The following is a 9,553-nucleotide window of genomic DNA, read 5'->3' as shown; positions in this document are numbered from 1 at the left end:
AGTGTGTCCAGCCTTCCGGAAACAATTAAAAGGCCTAGATACCTCTTATGATTAATGTTCCTGCTAGGGAGAGAGATCGGAGTTTTGTCTAGGACAGCTTTGACTCACCATAAAGTAGCGTAGAGGGTTAATATGCCTGCTGCAAGGAACAGATCTGTATTTTATGTGGATAGCTGAGTGGATTAGTAAAGCCAGCCTTTACAAGCGCTTTAATGGAAATGAATGTATGTGAAAGGGAGGGCTATGGAGAGATGGGGGGCACTTTTGTCTGGGGGAGGGAGTGAGCCAATCGGAGTTGGTCATTGGATCGGGGTGGGGGGGCGCCAAAAAAGACTGTCACACAGGGTGCCACCAGCGCAAAAGCCGGCCCTGGGCACACACATCACCACAACTGGTTAACAAGGCCACCTCTCGCACGCTGGCAGAGCCTCTTTTTTGCCTGCCTGGTCACTCGCCTGCCCCTGCTTTGTTGGTGCATCTATTCAATGACTGCCTCACTTAGCAACTGAGTTCACTCGTTTCTGTTCAGTCAACAACTGCTCTCAGTGTGGACGCACCTCTTCCCGTCTGTTTTCTGTTTCGCTTTAAAACTTGAAGCAATGTTGCATTTACCTGACCCAAGGGATGCAGTTTAAAAAATATATATTTTATCCTGATCAGAGTACTAAATTGCTTGACTGTTTGAGAAGCAGTGCGGAAGTGAGAATATATCAGTAGAATCAACGTCCCGGGCGCCTGTGACCTCCGGCTCCCGTGACCTCACACAGGTAAGAGAAACTCTTTAGCACAAACGCCGTAGGGCCGGGTCAAATAAAGTAAGCCCGGTGTCTGCCACGGTTTTGGAGTAACTGGTGCACTGCAGCATGTGCTGGACTTCTTCAACACAGGGGATCTTAAATGCTATTTTCAGGGCACCACCTAACAAGGCAGCCTTGGGGCTGTGCGCCCGGTGCACCTGCACCGGGCGCTGACTTTGGCGGGCGCTGGGTGAACTTCATGAACTTCCTTGTACCCCCAGCAGTTTTCAAGCTAGAATAAAAATGTCAAGATAACTTTGGTGATTAATGTTCCTACTGGTGAGAGATCGGTGTCATAAAGTAGAGGTGCGGGTTAATGTGCCTGTTGCCAAGGACATGTACCGTGCTATGAGTAGCGCTATGAAAATGAAATGTATGTCGGAGAGGGACTATGGGAAGATGAGGGCCACTGTTGGAGAGTGGTTGGTAAGGAATTTTGGGGGGGAGGGGTAGCATAAAAAGACACAGTCGCACCGGGCACCGGCAGGCGAAGGCCGCCCTGCCACCTAAATAACCCTGGAGATGGGCCGAGAACAGGGGCACTATTTTTCCTTTCTGGGTGTCTGAAGTTACTTCTAACGGCTGCTTCTCCCTTTCTTCAGGTAAACAATGTCTTTTGCCTATTTCCCAGGGAGGGAAAGTGTTTGTCTATCAGCAGGAGATGCTCTATTTGCATGTGAAAGGCTGTCTCTGCTCTCTCACACTCTGGGCTTTTCAACCTGTGATTACCTATGAGAAAAAAGGCAGGAGCTAAGTTTTATTTTTCATTTTTTAATAGTCTGTCAAGTGACACTATGACATGACACCATCCATCATCGCTGGCTGTTGGATAAAACACCAGAATCGACTGAAAGTGCTATACACGGCGTGGAGCGACTTGTCCGCTATGTTTAAAAATTTCATGAATTCACACACGCTATTTCAAAAACTCAGGGGCATATTTATACTCTGTTTGCACCGAATTAGTGTCATTTGTTTTTACTCTAATTCGGTGCAAAACTAACTCCATATTTATACTTTGGTGCTAGACCCCTCTAGCACCAAATTTATGGAGTTAAAGTCATTTTTTGAAAGTGGAGACCTACCTTGCCTTAATGAGATGCCCGTGCAAAAAATGACTCTATGGCCTTAATGCCATATTTAGGGGCATATTTATACTCTGCAGCAGATTTATACCCTGTTTGCACCAAATTTGTGTAATTTTTTTTACTCTAATTCGGTGCAAATCTAACTCCATATTTATACTTTGGTGCTAGACCCGTCTAGCACCAAGGCCCTGATTTTGCGCCACATTAACGTCATTTTTTTATGCAAAAGTGGCGCAAACTTACAAAATATTGCCCCTTATTTATACTTTTTGCTGCAAAACTGCACTAACTCAGTTTTGCACCAAAAAGTATAAATAAGGCCCTGAATGTTTCACATGTAAAAACAAAAGTAAACAGTGCTCGCAAATTTTGTGTTCCCCCTTTTACTCAAATCATACATTAAAACTAGGATTAGCAATGTTCATTGTTATTTAATATATGCAGTAGAAAATTTAATGGCGAGTTTCACAACACAAGAAAGGTACAACATTCACAACACAACTTTCCGTACCACAAAAAATAAGCTAAGGGCAGGTGGCAGCGGTGCTTAATTTGCAAATAAAAACGTCCGGTGCCCAAAGCCCTCCTCTTAAACACTCGGCCAGTGCATTTAAATGTGCGAGCACGGACTACTGAGCTAGCGTAATCCTGAAGCCATCTCAGGCCTCTTTAATCCATTTACAGCCACTCCCTGCCCTTCAGCTCAATCTTGCAGCTTTCTACTTTCTCCCTTTGTGACGCTTTTTCGTTTTTCTCTTCCCCCGTCTTTCCCATGTGTCTTGTGCTCGCAGTAAATGTCTGATGCAGAAAAATAAGTGCTGATGCATTGCACCGGAAACCACCGGCTCAAATTAAGCACTGGAAGCAGTAGCAGAAGGAACATCACACAATTCTCTCACACACAGGACAGGTAGCACACACAGGCAGCTAACACACTAAAGAGAAAGCAAGAGACGTTAAAGGACAGTTCTATGGTTTTCAGAAACATAAATAAACATCCAAGAAGTACAACACTACTTGAAGAAACAGCCAAACCTCTTTTGCAATTACTGTACATTATGGACTCCTATAGGATGCTGTACGCTCAACTACCCGGTGTCGTATGCTTCGTCAATGGGTTCCTAGCACTGCAAGCATCTTTGAATGCTGTTCTTCATTGGTTGTACAATCTCCTAGTTATGGCTTCCCTAGTTCGGATGAGGTTACGTCACTTAAGTCAAAATTTGTGTTCTACCTTTGTTCAACACTCAGACCTATATAAAAATTGTATGCAAGTGAGATACAAATGTTTTTAGTGGTGTCTCCATACCACAACATTAAAAACAGGAGCGGCGAGCAATGGACCCTGCTTCTCTTTTCCATCAGTATGTTTGGTTGCTCAAATATTGGCCCTATGGGCTCAGGCATCTTACCCAAGAACATAGGTATCTCACATCAAATATTGTGAAATAGTCTCCTTCATAACTCTTGTTAACTAACCTCTAAAGGTGGGGTGCGATGGAGCGAATTTCCTCAGGCCCCAATCCTTACGATGTGCTGTTGGCGAGGCTGTCAACATGTGTCGCATGGTTCACATGGCTGAGTCCGTGTAATCATAGTCTGCCCTATGAAACAGGCCAAGCCACACTCACAAGTGACTGGGTAGCGGGAGTGCACAGGCCTTGAGACTGTGAAGTATCCACCCAACACCAAAGCATCTCTTGCCTTGACACCAAAACCAATTGGGCAGTGGCAGTGAGGCAGTGATGGCCGGGTCCCATACCTCTCTGTGCCCCATCTTGTTTTATCCTGGCTGGAAAGGCAGCGCAGTGGAGGCAGAAAACAGCTATTAGTTTAGAATGGGCCTCCTATCACTGACTTCTACTTTATATATAGCCCAGGTACAAACTTTTACATTAACAAGTGTATTTTGGATTGTCTAAATAAGGCTTTATTTATATAGAAGGAGCAACATTATGGTTGATTAATCCATACACTAGAGAGGTTGCTGTACAGTGTGCACCCTGAGCTATTTTAAGGTGCTCCCAAATCTGATGATCATGGAAAAACAGGCACATTGAAGAAAAGTAATTGCCCAAGGTCACACAGTTTTGTCAAGCTGGGAAGCTGGGATTGAAGCCAGGTTTCTTAATCAGACATTCTGTAATTCAGATTCTGTGTGGATGTCATTTTCTTTCCCTTTCTGCGCTGATGACAATGTTATTAGTGACCAAAGAGACAAGTGTTCTGTCTTGTGCCTCATATAAAATACCTTTATTGCTGCTATAGATTAGAGTAACACTATGGTCTATTAAACCAACACAACAGAGGATTTCGAACCATGCAGCTCTTGAACTCAACTGTTTCAAGATGCTCTTAGAAAATTGATCATTAAAGATGAGACAGAGGGAAGGAAAGTACATGCCCAGGGTCACACAGATTGGCCAAGCTGGGAAGCTGTGATTGAAATGGTGGTCTCTGGGTCAGGGCCCCACAATGAGTTTTTCCCTGGGACCAATAATAGCTTCTGACTGAACAGAGCATGTTAGGCAATGGTATTCAGCATATTCTTGGTGCTTTTCATAAGGTGGGACAACAGCTATGAAAACACAACTCTTCACAGACCAGCTACAGCCTGGACAGAAAGAGGGCAAGCTTCCCCCCTTCAGAGGAGAGGTGCAGCTATGGGAAGCCCATTGCAAGCTTTCCCCATTAAACACAGATACAAATTGGTAAAATTAGGGACAGCATGGCACTAGCAAAGTGAGCATCCCTCTCTCACCGAAGGTAATAACATAACGTGTATTTGTAAAGAGCACATTCACCTGTAGGCATCTTGGCGCTGAATAACAGATGTTTATTGTTACCCAATTCATTGGAACTCATTTTATCGACCTCAGAACTTGGATGAAAAGCTGAGCGGACCCGCTGTGATTTGAACCTGTGATCATGAGGTCAAACACAGGCCCCTACAGTGGACGCATTAGTCCAGTAAGCCACCAGACCCGGCAGACCCTGTCGTGGGTGTAATCTTCAATTTCCTGCAGAACAGATAGAGCAAGGCAGAGGTAAACAGGCGTCCATTGCTCACAGAACATGAATGGTTAAGGGATGAGTGACATGTAGGTTACACACAGATCTCTGGGGGAGGGGCATTCATCTCACTGAGATGATGTTATAGCACCCTGAAGATCCTGCTGCTGTCCAACAGGTGCCAAACTGTCAACAAAGACAGGCATTTGTGGACAATCCTGGCTCTAAGGGCAGCATCAAGAGGGGGGCCACTTTCCAAATGACCAGAGCGCTGTTTGTCCTGCAGGGGTCACTCTGATATTACAGAGGGGGGGCGGGGGTCCCCTGTGTCACTGAATGCACTGCAAGTGTGCATCACCAAGTGGAGATGTTCTCTCAAAAGCATGGTGGGATGGTTTCATGAAAATGAATGAATTCTCTCGCTTGAATTACAAATCCATACGCAGGTACATGGCTGCTCCAGTTATCATGTTTAACGTCTGCCACCTCTTTGGTGGCAGAATTGCCGAATGCACCCACCTCAGGGCACACCTTATGGTGGGGAAAGGAATGGACCCCCAGAAAACTCCTCAGTGTCTGCATTAATGCACTGCCTCCTCGGTGGTCTGGCCCACTGTGGCAATGCTTCATGGTGTGCACTGTTTGCGCATGCGTGCCCCATGCATGCCACTGTCCGCATCAGGTCTAAGGGATCCAAGAGTATTTGCAGTGTTGGATAGCACCAGCCATGGTGGTGGCTTGAGGCACGTCTCATGGTTCACCCGGTTGCACATCGTCACAGTTCAGCAGGTCTTCATCTTCTACTCCGAAGGTCACACATTTTTCGTGTTAATGGGACATGTCCCCATGGTGCATTAGCTCGATTGGAATTTACATCACAGTCACTTCTGGGCTCCCAGACTGTAACTCTTCTAAAAGGCTTACAAATATGTTGATCTTGAAATCACCAGTGACATCTTCAGCTTCTTGAATTCAGTTCATCTTCCTTGAAGAGTTATTGCAAACACTGAAGATGTGACCATTGGGAACTTTGGAAGTCTGCTCCTGGCTTTGAGCATTTGCCCCCTGTTCCTGTATTTATCGCTACGTAGAACTCCCATGGGATTGGTGGATGACTTGTAAACCCCACAAACAAATACATTTGTTGATTTGATTCACTGTTTTCTCTGTGGAGAGATTGACTGATATTGGTCCACCATCATTCTAATCCCTTTGAACGCCCCCACTGCAAAATATGCACTGGGGGATGGGGTGAGAGGCATGAAAGTAGATGGAAAAAACACTTTTGCCATTTGATGCATCTGCTGTAGAAAATGTTCTGCATTGCCTTCCTTTTCAAAACTCTGCTAATTTGTCCTCTGTTCAGTTCCTTCCAGGATCATTGATTAATATCTCGTCCCATCCCCCAAGTTATGCCCCATTTGCCTCATCATCTGGAAATCAGAGTGCACCCTGAATATCGACCCCAAAATATTGGTGGGACGCAATATTAAGGACTAAATAAAGAAAACAAAATGTCAACAGGCAAGTCTAGATTTTCTACAATGCAGTACGCATATCTTCAAGGTACGTAGATGGGAGTTAGGAATAGTAATTCTGTTCTTCCCTATATGCACTTAGCGTCCAATACTTTGTCCCTCGATATTCTGTCCTCAATATTCTTGAACCACGATATTCTGGGGGTCGATTTTCAGTAGTACAAACAGAGAAATCATTTTGTCAACAAAAAAAAACTTTCTTTGAGCCCCTATCTGCCATGGCTGCTCCTCCATAGGCCTCGTCTTGAGAGCACTGGTTGGCTTCAGACTCTCTGTAACACTGGTCTAGTCTAGAGGACCATCCTGTCTGGTGCTCCTTGGTCAACCTCTGAATTCACTGATGTCACCCACAGGTTACTTACTGTCTCTCGTTGCTTCACTCGTGTTCCAAGACACCTCTTGTTCCCTTTGCAAAGATCCTCTCTTCCATCCTTCTGTTATCCACCACTTCATTCTGTCTTAACAAGGTTCAATATATAAACCGTATTTCAACCCCTTGATAAAAAAACACAAATTTCCTAGTCTGGGCACAGCTGGATAGCCCCAGTAACTGTTAATTAAACTGCATGCAAAGTTCCTGGCTACTTTCTTAATCCAGAGGGATGTTTGATAGAGTGTAAATAATGCAAGATAGTTCTTCAATATGCTTATTAATGCAAGTGCCAGTATTCCCTATGGGACAGGGGACAACAGTCCTTGGCATTCCTGCAGCAACCTCATATATTCATATATTCTTAGAATTTAGTCCACTTAGCTTAAGTGAGGTGAGCCAGGATGCGAAGTTGTAGACTACATTCATTTGTGTATGTGACTAAACGTAGGCTGGTAATATGGTGTTCTGGATGGAAAGAAGTTGAGGTAGGGGGCAACAGCGTGATTTTTCTGTGACTCTACTGACGTACTCTGCAGGAGCAGATGTTGGCGCTACTCCTGCAGAGTACACAGGGGCCCATTATGAATAATAGTATGTCCCCTTTTAACGCTTGCTCTGAGTAGGCGTTAAAAGTGCCGAAAAAAATGCTGCAAGGCAATCTGTTAGACTTCCACTGCACCATTTTTCCGGCCCCCCTAACGGGGGAACGCCCACCTTGCATACATTATGCCTAGCGCATACATAATGTGGCGCAATGGTTTACAAAGTGGCGCAGGCATTGCACCACTTTGTAAATATGGTGCAAGGGAAATGCCACCTAAACGCCACATTTGCGTCCAAATAAATGCCGCAAATGTGGCACAAGGTAGCGGTAGGGGCTTATAAATATGCCCCTAAATCTTTAACCTTCCCCATAAAACTACACTCTCTCATTGCCATCTTATCCCAAGTCCCACTCATCTGCAATCCTCCCACCTCTCAGACGGCACATTAACATTACTTCCAGCACTGGTAACACCATATTCCTAAGCAGCTGAAATTATCAAGGACTTAAGTTGTCAAATTTGAGATGCAAATGAATGCAGGTCTTTGTTCAGTCTGCAGCTAGGTTGGTGCCATCTCTACCCGATTGGAGCAGTGCAGTGTCTTGTCTAGTGGGCGCCTGTGTGCACCATGGAGTGTAAACTGCTGAGTGAGAGCTATCATGTCCTGATAGTTTGAATGTTGAGGTTAAACTTAGTGTAGCACTGATCGGACCTGCGCTGGAGATGCTGAATGTCTAGGCCCACGCGCGGAATGGAATTCAGTTGAGTACCACACTACAGTGTCTCATTGGTTGTCCTCGTGAAGACCTTCACCACTAGCTTCACCACACGCTTTGCAGCTATTATAGGGAAATTGAGAAGGGCTTAAGTTAGCGCAGGTGGATTGACCTGGCTGGTGGAGTACCAAAGAGATGTGTGGTGCTGCTGTATATCAGTCGAAGCGGGTTATGTAAACAGCACGGTTGAGGGATGTGGAGAGGGGGGACCTTGACCAGTTAATATATACTATTAACATGTTTTTCTAGTACTTATGACTAGGTCCACTTGAATTATGCTGTTAGAGAGACATAAATTATGTGGCAGCATTGAGTAAATATGCAGCAAGAAAAGGCAAATTATGCGGCATAATGCAGCACATTTTTTAATAGTATTACTTTATTGTTTTGTAATTTTTAAACTTGGCAACATTGCATAGGCACTGACTGCACCTCATTAGTGTCAGTTTAACACCGAAATATAACACTAAGCAACACAAAGGTGACCAGTCCAGCCGTGCAAAGGGCCTTCCATTATGCGGCAACATGTGTCGCTCCATTTTTAGTAACCTTTGAACTGTTGGAGCTAGAACAACTTTTTTTTTGTTAAAATCTGCAGATTATGTGGTAAATGATGGATTATGTAGCAAATGTGGCAAATCTATAATTGTGGGAAAATACCCGCAGCCACACAATCGCATAATTCCAGTGGCTCTGCTTATGACCTACATTTTGAATAAGGTCCCAATATATTAAAAAGGCATTTTGAGTTTCATTGGAAGCCTCTCTCGAAATGTAGACAGGGATGTTTACCCCTCATTGCGGTTCCAAATGACCCGGTGTCTCCTGCCATTACATGTAGAAGGTACTTGTCACTACGCAGATTCCAAAGTTCTTTAATAGGGGATACAGAAACAATACATTGCCCTACAGAGCATCCATGACTCCCACCTCCTGAAATAGCATGCTGACATGTTAAAAGTCACTATATCACAGAGTATATTGGTTGAGATTTCCCTTTCTAAGGCTAAAGACATATATCTTCTAACCAAGGAGTTATCAAAACATTTAATTTCTCTTCCATCTGGTGGATATTGTCTCCTTCATCATCTTCATCCTTCTGGCACACCTTCATCATAGCCACAACAAGCATTGTCAAAGCCACCGGGACAGGCATTGGCCCCCAGCCTTTTGGCAATTCTTGTTTTGTTCTCTCATGTTTTTGCAAAACTGTATTGTTCAGGGGGCTGTCAGGCCTTCATCTTTCTTCAATCTAAAGAAAATATTGACAAAGGGCAAAAATGCTTTTTGGACTCAAAAAAGCACACATTACCATAGTATTCTCTGGTACTGAATGGAACTGCTTTTTGTGTGGATGAGTTATGGTATGCTGCCCCTGTGAAAGGGAACATGTCGTTGCTCATAGCAAAATCGGCCAATGGCTG

General features: G+C 44.4%; 1 protein-coding gene across 1 annotated transcript in view; it reads left to right on the top strand.

Annotated features, from left to right (window-relative positions):
• Positions 1-527: 527 nt before the first annotated feature.
• Positions 528-9,553, top strand: part of ANKRD53 (ankyrin repeat domain 53) — an 83,186-nt gene continuing 74,160 nt past the window's right edge. The window contains exon 1 of the mRNA XM_069235160.1: positions 528-767. The gene's annotated coding sequence lies outside the window, so the exon portion shown is untranslated. The remainder of the gene's footprint in view (positions 768-9,553) is intronic.

This window comes from Pleurodeles waltl, chromosome 1_2 (genome assembly GCF_031143425.1).
Source record: "Pleurodeles waltl isolate 20211129_DDA chromosome 1_2, aPleWal1.hap1.20221129, whole genome shotgun sequence".
Lineage (NCBI taxonomy): Eukaryota > Metazoa > Chordata > Amphibia > Caudata > Salamandridae > Pleurodeles > Pleurodeles waltl.
Note: the sequence above shows the minus strand (reverse complement) of the source record. Positions and strands in the feature narration are given on the sequence as shown.